The sequence below is a fragment of the Apostichopus japonicus genome, chromosome 16, assembly GCF_037975245.1.
Source record: "Apostichopus japonicus isolate 1M-3 chromosome 16, ASM3797524v1, whole genome shotgun sequence".
NCBI classification, from domain to species: domain Eukaryota; kingdom Metazoa; phylum Echinodermata; class Holothuroidea; order Aspidochirotida; family Stichopodidae; genus Apostichopus; species Apostichopus japonicus.
In genome coordinates, this window is record NC_092576.1 from 26,494,210 (window position 1) to 26,506,381 (window position 12,172).

The following is a 12,172-nucleotide window of genomic DNA, read 5'->3' on the forward strand; positions in this document are numbered from 1 at the left end:
AATAAAGCCCTGTCCTACCGACCATGAACGGTCTCCCGTAACACGGTCGGTCCAGGTCTGGAACCACTCCCATAAGTTTACTACAAAGTAACAATGCCAAAAAACATGAGCGATACTCTCTAAGCTGTCACAGCCGGTCCTAGGGTAAAGTCCATCACCCAATCGCCAATGATATCTTTTAGGTTGGTCACCAAGGCACCGTGTGCAACTCTCCATGCAAGATCACGGAGCCTGCAACCATTCAGCCTTGAATGCACCGAACGCCATACTTCGGCAGAATGACGTCCCTGGACAAAAGTTGCATTCAAGGCCTTATCCCTCAACGAACTGTGAACGAGGGCCGGCTGTGACAGGTCAACAGGGGGCAACTCAATCAGAGCGGAGCAGATGACACGCACCACCCTGTTTGGAGTACTACCATGCGGTTCTCTGTTGCTAAACAGCGCCGAGACCCAAAAACGTACAAAATATGAACAAGGCAACCCTGGGTCAGTTACCGCTACAAACAACTGCTTAAATAACAAAAAGGTCAATTTACTTCCCAGATGAACCACCCCTAGTCCCCCCGTCTCCAGTCCGGTACAATACCGCCCTCTTGACAAGCTCTGTACCACCAGACCATATGAATATAAAAATCGCCCTCTCCAACCGCACCACAACCGCACCAGGACGCGACGCGGAATAGGGTACACCGCGCCCGGGTACCGCAAGATGGGCGAAACGAAACGATTAATAACAGTGACTTTCCCCAAGATCGAAAGCCAGCGGGTGCCAAAGGTTTCGAGTCTGCTCTGAAATACCTCAGCCCTCTCGTTCCAGGTGACATCACAAGGTGCATCGTAGCCGAACCGTATACCATTAATTTTGATATTCTGATCCGACCACGACGCACCGAATGGTAAGTCTCTGTATCTCCAGCTACCAAGACGAAGGCCCTTTGTCCTTTCCGGATTCAACTTCGCCCCGGTAGCTCTCTCAAAAATAGATAGATCCTGCGAGAGTGCGTGAAAGGAGCCGAGACTCGAAACAACACATGTCACGTCATCTGCATATTGAGCGCATTTCACTTTGGCACCCCCTGGCACAACGAATGGAACAAGTTTGGAGTCCCTTTCCAAAAGACGAGAGAGGGACTCGCTCAACAGTGGTTATTCCGCCCACCAAAATATCATTGACATCGTGGGGAACGGTTTTTGAGATTCCCCTCAATAAATCAGACTGTGCCGACAAGTCGACACTGCCACGCGTAAACAAACTCGAATAATACTCTTTATATACGCGGACAATGCCGTGAGGGTCACTGACCACGGTCCCATCGGTAGCGCGCACAGACGGGACGCGTCTGTCACCCGCCGATGAGCTAACGGACTGATAAAACCTCAGTGAAGGGCGCTCCTCGGCTTCCACCGCTTCGACACGGGCCCTGGCGCGGGCACCGTGGTACTTTTCATCGAGATACGTCTGCAAAGCGATGACTGCCGAAGGGTCGCCAAACTTGACCTCCGCGCACAGCTTCGAGAATTTGTCTCTTCGACGCCGTGCGCGGGTCACGCAATACTGAATTGCGTAGCGTTTGATGCGCAACTTGACATCATCCCACCACTGTGATGTAGAAGCAAAGGCCGGCTTCAATGTTTGCCATCGTTTGTACCTGGTCTCGAAACCCTGGCGGAATTCTGCCTCGCCAAGAATCCGACAGTTAAGCTTCCATAGGCCCCGCCCGATCGGGAAAATGGAAGGCAAAACAAAACGTGCTACCACAGTGTCATGGTCAGAGAGCGGACAGCTGAGCGTCTCGCAACCCGAAAATTTAAAACTCATGGGCGCATACACCCGATCTATCCTGGAGGCATCTTCTCCGTTAGGCCTCACCCACGTATACCCCGTACTACACGGGTGCATATGCCTCCATACATCGGCCAAAAGGTGTGCCGAAGTAAATCTGTCCAGCTCTGTCATTCCAGCGTCAGGACTAGCAGACACAGAAGTTCCGAGTCTGTGAAGACCCGAGTCTGGGACACAGTTAAAGTCTCCGACCATCACACACGGCGCACTACCAGGAACAAAGGAAGGCAGCGTGTTAAAAAAATCTCGTCTAGCAGAAGGCCGATTGGGAGCATACACATTGCAAATGGCGATGTTACCCTGTGGATACTTGAATAGAATGCAAACCAATCGGCCCCCGTGATCCGTCTCCACCCTAGTGGCACAACCCGCCTGACGAGCTGACAGAAGGATGACAGTGCCACAGGATGAAGACGAACCAAACGAAGCATGCAGCTCGCCACCCCACTCATAAGCCCATAGAGGGACATCTTCCAAAATATGTGTTTCTTGCATGCAAACGCAGTCGACCTCCATTGATTTACAATATTGGAAAATGCGACTGCGCTTGCGATGATCCCTCATGCCATTCACGTTCAAAGTGGCAACTGAAAGTGTATGGGCCATGAGAGGGCAGTGGGGCAAACTACGAAGACGACGATTTCGTAAGGTTAAAGCGCGCCCTAGACGACATATCGTCGTCCGAGTCGTCACTTGAAGCCGACCTTTTAAGAGAGGGTTCCCCCATTTCGTCGTACCAGCTCGTCCCAGTGGCACGTTTCGGCTCGCTGATCACCGATTCACCGGAGTCGCTGTCAGACAGAGCCTCCGGAGGATCGATGACCACCGATTCTCCGTCAGACAAAGCCTCCGGATCTGGCGATACCGGCGGCGGACTGGGGACGGAACTGGACGAGTTGATGGGGGAAGCTGGTGGAGACTTTCCCGGTGCGGGCACGGGGTTTGGGGTCTGCAACGACGGGGGAGGGTGAACCAGGTGCAGGGGAGGGTAAAGTCCCACCAGATTCCCCCTCCTCTCGTGAAGCAGTAGGTGCGTCGGAACTCGACTTACCCCCACTCTTAGTCATAGAGACATAAGAGGAGGGACAAGCTCGAAAGACATGTCCCTCCTTCCCACATAGTGAGCACACAACCTCGTTTGGGCAAGCGGTGCTATCATGCCCAAGGCGAAGGCAGCGCCCACATTTCTTGTTTGGGCAGCCCTTGGCTTCGTGTCCGGTCTCCCCACACCTGACGCAGGGTACGGGCTGACCGGGATACCGCACGTGGGCTTTATGCCCTGCTATAAACAAGAAGGAGGGAATGTCCTGTTTCAGGTCGATCCGGACCTGTCGGTGCCCGTTGAACACCCCAGGGGCACATTTTGGCAGCCTTGACAGCCCCAAACCGACCCAAAACCGTTACGACAAGTTCCTGCCGCACCTCTAGTCCTACGTGGATGATAGTTACCCATACGGATCGCTCGTATGGAGTAACTGTCATCCCCTCGACGTTACTCAGCAACGTGACACCCTTCTGACGGGCCACGTCACTGGTAAAACGTAAATCGTACGTATTACGACCCTGGAGAGCTTGCAAAGCATCAACCTCTCCAGGCACAACAACACCCATGCTCTTCAAAATACTAAAAACTTGCACCGGTGGAACCGCTTGTTCACCGGTGAAGGACAACTTAACAATTCGAGAATCACGGCGCGATGCCATGATACCGAAGGTGGCTAGGCCACAGGGGAGTAACAAAAAACAAACAAACTAAAGACAGGATAGTGAAAACTACAAACGATATACGAACTGAGGAAAACACACGAACACAAGCTATCACACCCGCCTGGCGGGAAGTATAGCACAGTACAGCACAATAACAGCTGTAATAGATGAAGAGCGAGAGTGAAAACGCGTCCGCACTCCACGAAAGCCAACTGCCAAAAGCGATAAGTGTTGCAACGTGCCCCGCTCTCCCCTGCGCATGCATTTGAAGTACTTTGTAAGTAATAATTGGTGTTGTACCAATTTCTTAGTAGCTAAAACTGTATTTTTGAACTGAATATCAACCTTCAGCCAGAAGCAACACTCCTTCCTCTGAGTTCAGTGCTTCCACTTTCGAGGAAATTACCTGGAAAACGGTTAATTCCGGGAAAGTGGAACGATTACGGGTAATGTTTCGGGAAATGAGAAGATTCCAGGTAATTTGAGGAAATTCAAGAAATGAGGATGCAAAAATCGATGGAAGGAAATTACTCGCGTGGGCCTAATATCAGCTTATTCCCGCATATAGAAAGCAACTAGCCTATTACTAGTCTCAGTTTACCCACTTTGCTTACGTTCCACTTGTGAAACGAGTTCCCTATCTTTGCCTGAATAAAGTTTATGTGCCTCATCCGGCCCAGGTGTACGGAACCACGTGGCCTATTGTTATACATTCTCGCGCCGCGCGTAACATTTGTTCTCCATTTCGTTGTGGCCAGCAACTAATCATAATTCTGGGAATTAGGCCACACCCCTCTTCCTCAAATAGAACTTCTGGTCATTTTGCCCTAAATATGAGGTTGGAATATTAACAACCATGCTCCATTCACTATAGAAAGCTGACCATAACAGCTGCATGTCCCGGGCTGCGTGTTCAACCGTAACATTGATTTTGAAACGAATTTGCCTGAGAAAATGAAGAAAAAACACAACGGAGTGGGAACAAAAAATTCGCCGTCGCGCCGAGTGTGTGTATGAAAAGAGATCTGTTAGTAGGGCCTACTGTCTTTCGATTTTTTCAGTCTGTATCAACACACGGCCGTGATACCAAAGCTAAAGTTATAGGCCGACCTAATTGTATAAACACATTTGTGGTACGAAATGAGCGAAGAAGTGGAGGAAAGAAAGAGGAAGCGTGTGAAGTATGGAGTCAAGTTTAGTGATGGATGGCTTTCAAACCCTTTGTTCAAGGATTTCTTGCAAAAGAAGAAAGACGGCGACAAATATGTGCCTCACTGTACTACGTGCAAGGTGAACATTTCTTTGGGGAAAAGTGCCATAGTGAGACATATGGAATGTAAATCACACCAGGAAGCAAAGAAAAGGTTACAAGAAATTGGCAAGTCCCAGTCCAGTATCCACACATTTTGTCGACCGACTACATCAACGGGTTCAGTATCGAAAATGGAAATAAAACTGTGTAGTTTTTTGGCCGAAAACAACCTTCCACTTTCACAAGGGAGTTACTTTGGGTAAACAAAAGGCAACAAACACTGTGAGGCAGACACTTGGATTTTATTACATGAAGGAAAACATCGACATATTGAAAAGTAGAAAGTTTTCCTATAATCATCGATGAAACAACGGACAATTCCACTGAAAGTCAAATGGCTGTACTCGCGACATATTTTGATGAACTCAATTTCAGGATAAGTTTGATTTTTGTGGACCTCATTAGAATGCCTGATGGAAAAGCTGATACCATCTACAACACTGTTCTCCAGTGTTTCAAAGACAAGAACATTCCTATGGGAAATATCATTGGCTTCTGTGCAGACACTTGTAATGTGATGTTTGGAGCTCATCACTCAGTGGCACAACTTCTTGTGAAAAACCACCCTTGGATCATACCGATCAAATGCTCGTGTCATTTGATCCATCTTTGTGCCTCTCACGCCTGCAAAATTCTTCCAAAGTCCATTGAAGATTTGTGTAGGAATGTTTATTCGCACTTCCGCTTGTCATCCCAAAGATGCGATGCATTCATGGAGTTTCAGGACTTCTTCAATCTGGACCACCATCAGATGCTGAGAGCAGGGCAAACTAGATGGCTGTCAATGAAAATGTGTGTAGATAGATTGTTGGAGCAGTATGAAGCACTAAAGCTGTACTTTAGAGGTGTTGCATTGGAGGATCCATCACACACCAACGATGCCATGGTGAAAAGTCTTAATAACGTGTTCACACAAGCGTATTTGGAATTCATGTCATACAATCTGAGCAGACTCACATCCTTCAACATCCTTTTCCAAAGTGAAATTCCTTTACGAAACTGATATCGGGACTAACAGGAGATTTCATGAACCTATCATATGTGAGACAAACGGATCCCCTGAAGATAGATGTCAGTCTGGAAGGCCATCATGTACCCCTCGATAAAGTCTACACAGGAATCAAAGCGACATGCACAATCCAAAGCGTAGTTGGTGAGTTGGGAAGTGATCACCCTGATGTGAAATTGTTCCGAATGCATTGCAAAGGATTTCTTGTGGAATGTGTCAAGCAGATTCAGAACAGATTTGCAAATTTGAATCGACGACTTTTTGAAATGCTTGGAACCAAGAGTTGCGAATAATCTATCCATTCCGTCGTTGGGTTTAATCTTCAAGCAACTGCCGTACCTCGATAGCGTGGTAGCAGCCCAAGCAGCTGACACAGAGTGGAGGGAACAGGCAATGCATCCGACTCTGAATGAAACAATGTCAGTGTATGATTATTGGAAAACACTTTTCCAACTCAAAGATGGACAAGGGAATGTAATGTTCCCAAATCTTAGGAAAATTGTATCCGTTTTACTATCTTTGCCATTTTCCAATGCTGCCGTCGAAAGGGTATTCAGTCAGCTTAAATTGATAAAAAACGACCACAGATCGTGCCTCAAACAAAAAAGCTTACTGGGATTACGAATATCAGCTTGAAGCAGCAAGGGAAAATGCAAGCAGCACAGATGAACCCAAGCAAAACCATGCTACAACTCCACTCCAAAATGAAGTCGAATGCTGATGATGCAGAGGTAGCTGAATTACGAAAAGCTTTCCTGGCTCAGCAGGATAGCCAATAGGGACAAGACTATTAGTACGTTTATTTTCATTGACGACGGTGCCTCAATAGAAAAGGTTGAAAAAGTAAGTCGAATTTACCTTTCCCTATTCAGTTCTCATCGTAGGAACTCTTCTTTAGAGGTCTATAATTTCATTTTGTCATATTTGTTTAATCAGCAGAAAAATACTCCTTCCTTGGGCTACAAGGGGTCGGAACAATTCAAAGATGATTTCGTAAAAAAAAGATAAAAAATCCATGCACAACCTGTCAGGCAAAGTGGGCCAAATCTGGGCCTTTCGTCATGGGAGGGGGGGTCCAGGACTTGCTTTGACACCAATTTCGGGAAGTGGCATTCAGATTCCGGGTAATTTGAGGGCGACATTCGGGAAATCGATTTTTGGAGTGTGGAAGCACTGTCTGAGTTACTGTTCATGCATTCTGCATAGGGTTGTACAAGATTTACAGTTTGAAAGTTGATAAGTTATTCTGTTTTTTGGTACGGTTTACAACAAATATGTCACATTCCACGGTTTTTTCTTTGTTTAAAATCAAGTTAGCTTGAAAGAAGGCTTTTGTAGTAGTACAATTATATACATGATTTCAGCAATTTTAACAAAATTCCCTGCCATCCTGAACAGTATTTCAAGAGCAGTTGGTCTGTTTTAGATTTGTGACAATTACATCATATCACCATCTGGCAGAAATATGATCGAACTGGAGAAGCATCTGTTGGACCTTAGTGCGAATATTGAAGCATCTTAGGGCCTATTTTACATGCTTGGAAGTGGCGAAAGACAGTTTATCAGGTTTCTATCACAGCAACAGACACAGTGGGAATTTTCCACCCTTTTTCAGTGGGCCTGGCTTCTGCTTATAATCTCACAAAGATATTCGATAGAGAAGGGAGTGAAAATATATCAAAAATGATAAGATGTAGTAGATGTAGTGTTCGTTACTTCCAGCTCTGGTGTTTGTGCCCCCTCCTTTCATGGTTGACTCCGCGGTTTGGGGAGCTCGTGGGAGAGAGATTGCCGATTATTTCGAAATTACCTATATCTGAAAAATTGGAGCTGGTAGGAGAGAGGATCCATTGTTCAGCAAGGAAGTTTGGAATGTTTTTCCGACAGAATGGAAAACGACCTTCCGCGGACAAATAATTCCCTGGAAGGGTGGCACAAAGCATTTTCACAATCTATTACACGCCCGCGTCTATCGGTATAGACACTCGCTATGGCAGCCTTGTCGACAGTTCAGACAGAAAGCCGGACAACCGCCTGCATCACAGAAGAGAGTCGATCGAAGGATTTATGACAACTTGAGTGGGTTGGGTGTACAAACCTAACAGGCAATTCTGCTGGTATAACGTGTTTCACCGTAACGTTCGACTATGATAGCACATTGGTCCATGAAGCAATGCATGGACCGTGGTTGTGCTTACCCCGCCCCTCCCTTTTGCTCCTCCCATCCTAAAATGGCGAGCACTCCCAGGATAAAATAGCTTAGAAAAAGCAAAACAAGAGGAGAGTGCCCCTCTCCATCCAGGTGTATAAATGGGTACCTGTGTATACAAAAACTAACAAAACAAATCATCAAATCAATAACTTAAATGGTAAGTCACAATAAGCCGGAATTGTTGGGGGATTAATAATACAGAACAGTGTCACTATAACAGTAAATTAATAGTTGTGAAATATGAAAAGCTGGAAAGTCGGGTAGAGGTTAAAAGGGCGACCCTAGTGGTGCAAGTTTAACCAGCACCCAGATCCAATAGTAAATATGCTTTCGGACATGCCCTATATGTGGAGGCCCGCGGGAAAGTAACCTCGAAAAAGGACGGGCATATCCGTCGCTGCATCCTTCCCCTCAAGTTAACGGCATTTGTCAAGGGGTTTTATTCACGAAGGCACCAATCCAATGCAAAGTGTACTACTTGAAATGTTTTGACGATGGAGAAAAAGTTGCCAACAACATTTCAAATACAGTGGTTTAGAGCAATCAGTGTTTTTTGGTCAAAACATGTCGCAGCGCGTGATGAAGTAAGATGTAACTGAATCAATCGTGTGCTGACATCTAAGGTGTCTTTTTCTGCTTTACTGTGCAGAAGTGACACGTGTTTATAGGTCCACTAATCTCATGTCGGCTCCATTCATGCACGAATCTATGCTTGGTGTGGTCGAATATCTTGCTGGAGATGGAACCCATATTGGATTTCTTTCCGACGACTATCCATCTCACTAGAAGAGGCTGGTTTGGTTTGGTAGGGTTTTCCTACCACACAGGGAAAGAGTTGATGACTGTATGAGGAAGTCTACAAAACATCTGAAAGTCAATGGTAAGGCATATCTGTCAACAGGACCCTTGGATCTTGCCAACAACAAGCGAATGAAGAAAACGTACTGCAATCTTATTGCTATCATGACAGATGTTAGGAATTCCTTTTTTCTGAGTGGTTCCATGCCAGCAAATCTGAAACGATTTTCTTCTCCTGTTGGCATCTAATGCTGCCTCACAGATACCATGATGCTGTGCTTGCCGCCGCAAATTCAATGCTAAAGCAGGATGGAGAAATGATACACCTCTGGACATTGATACACCATGGACATATATCGTTACATTGAGGAGCCGGCAAGAGAGATTTTTGTACCTTAAGCGAGTATTGCCTGCATCGTTTGACCAGCTTCTTTGTGAAGACTAGAATGTGCCATGACGTGTTTCATGGAGTGACACATATTTGTGGAACGAAATTTAAATCACAGAGATTACCATTTGCAGGTTTCAAGACAGAAATTTGTGAACAATTTAATAGTATCATTCAGTGCATTAAGTAAACTGGGATCCATTTTTCGTCCAGTTGATGATTTATGTGAGGAATCAGAAAACTGGTCACGAATGTCTTGGCATTCCATTGTATTTTGCAGTAAATTTCAATCAAGTTTATTTCAGGTGTGTGTACAACACCAAATTCCAAGCAATGAAGAGCATTTCACACCCGGCGCCACCCATGAATTTTCCCTGCACCGGAGTGAAAAATGCAACAGGTTTAAACGGGAATGGTTGGAGAACTACCCGGGTCTCGCATACGGTACTGGGAACAAGGCGACGGAGAAATCCACGAAAGGGATAGGGGCACTCTCTCCCATGTTTATATTTCTATAGCGCAAATTCACATCCCTATCGAATGCCTATACATTAGATAACCCCTGACCATCGGTACAGCTTGCAAGACCCAAAAACCCGGTCAATGCATACCCAAAGTGGTGCAACCATACAAGTTCCACCTCACATGTCCGAATTTTCACCTGGCCGGAGTAAGGCAATCAAGATAAAGCACTGATACAGGACATCTGCTCTTCTTTATTTTGCCACAAAACGAATTTCATTCTAAAACATAAATATTTATTTGTAATTTAAGTATGCCCACCGACCACCAGAGACAAATCCACAACCACCCACTGGAACATTCAACAAACCAGGAAAGGACGACCAGCACGCAGCGAAATGTTGTAGCACGCAGCAAAGAAAAACACCCCTTCCCCAGCACACCAGCGTCCCAAAAAAAGGCAGCCACAATTGGGACTGCCTGCCAACTGGCAAATTTCGCCCTTAAAACTGTCATGGATCATGTAAATTATTTCCATTGTTCTAAATTAAAATGTTCCTTGTTTAGAAATCACTGCAATGGTAGTGTTGTACCTCTTGCGTAACCTTCTTGCCTTTACCACAAATCCACGCCATTTGCTATAATACATAATATGAGTTCGTGTTTTATCTGTTAGTGGTTTGGAGTTGGCTTTTTGGGGCCGGTTTGGAGTTGGCATTTTGGTTTTGCTTCTGTTGGCCTTTGTGTCCGTGTGACGTCACGTTAAACGCTACGTTAGTGAGAGATTTGTGTTTGTGGGTTTCACAGTTGGGTTTTTGGTGGTTGTTTTACAGACTGAGATTGTTTTTGGTTCTGTTGACCGACCTTTGGTCCGTCTTCGTTTCCTTTGCACGTAAAAAGCACACACGCTTCTTGCTATAGAATTTGCAGACAGAAAGGGTATACCCGAATATCCTCGCTGTTTTTATTTTTATTTTAACTAAGAATGAATCAGTGTCTCGATCTGTACTAGCCATCGTGAACACCGTTTCACATTGTTGCTGTTTGCTCCACCGCCGTTATTCTAATATTTCTTTCAAAGCACTTATTTCTGGCCATTAAACCCAGTGCTTGTTTATTTCATTTTTTTCGAGTCTCCAGATTTGGTAGTACGAGTAGGGTGAGAATAAATTTGTTACATCTTTCAAAAATATTAGATGCAATATCCCTATACAGTTTACTATCATTTGTTGGTTTCTTTCTTCTCTTCATCCCTCCTTTTCATCCTCTGACATCGATCTCTTTTGTGTTTACCGTGCTCATTAACCTGTCTATTCTGTGCGTGCATTTGTCCATTTTGTTACTGTTACCCTGTCATTCAGCCTCTAAACATATCAACGGTTAACATTGTTTTTAATTGTTTGAGACATTAATATATGAAAACAATGAAGCCTTCAAAACATTAAGTACTTTGAAAGCTCGGACCACTTCCTCTAATAGTTATTTAAGATTCAAAATAATGCTTTCTCTGTATGTTTGTGCTTTGTAAAAGCTCCCTGAAGGTTGTGAAATATCTCCTGTACACCTTCACAAATTACAATAGGCATCTTGAACTTAACCTGACACAACTACATATTAAATTAAAGATTGTTCCACGCTTTCCTTCTTGAGACATATCGTGTTTGGAAGGTTTTCACAATTTAACCCCTGGTATCCCAAATGACATTTGAGTAGACTTTTTTTGAAAACTCCAACACACCAAATTTGGCCCCTGTTGACCCCGAAATACCTTTGTCGTCACCAGGAAACAATAGGCTTCTTCTACTCAATAAGGTACTCCTACATAGTGACTACAAGATGACTTTCCGCAATGAAAGATTAGATTCTCAAACCCTTCAGAGGGCTATAATTTTGAGCTGTTTGACTTGAAAATAGTACGACTTTTGAGTTTCATCTAAGTGAGTGGAGCTTCGAATGTTTTTGATTTTGCACTGAATGACCGCTACAATAAAACTAAGTTGACTAAAATCAAAATTCTTACTGTATGTTTTCAGCTTCTTTTGAAGATCCAGCCAAGCAGTTTGTTTCAACACCAATTGATCCTAAGAGAGACGTTAAGATATGACGTCCCGTATTCAAAATATATTGATGTACTAAAAATGGTGTGAAAATGTTCACTTTATTAGATTGAAAATTTATCCAGGATAAGGACAGCATTTGGGAAACTCAAAATGTTTGTTTATTGTTCCTTTTCAGGTAATTTCCCAGTGATATTAGTTGTGTTGACAGTGACAGTGAGGATATCGATGACTCGTTGGCAGGGGCCCGTTTCGACCCCTTGATGAGTCAGGTGAAAGGTCTTTGCAATACTGTCGTTTATAAAACAGCTTTTGAATACTTTCAAAGACCAATAACTTGTCTTGAATGCCAGATTGATGGAAAGCCATGAAGTACAAATTT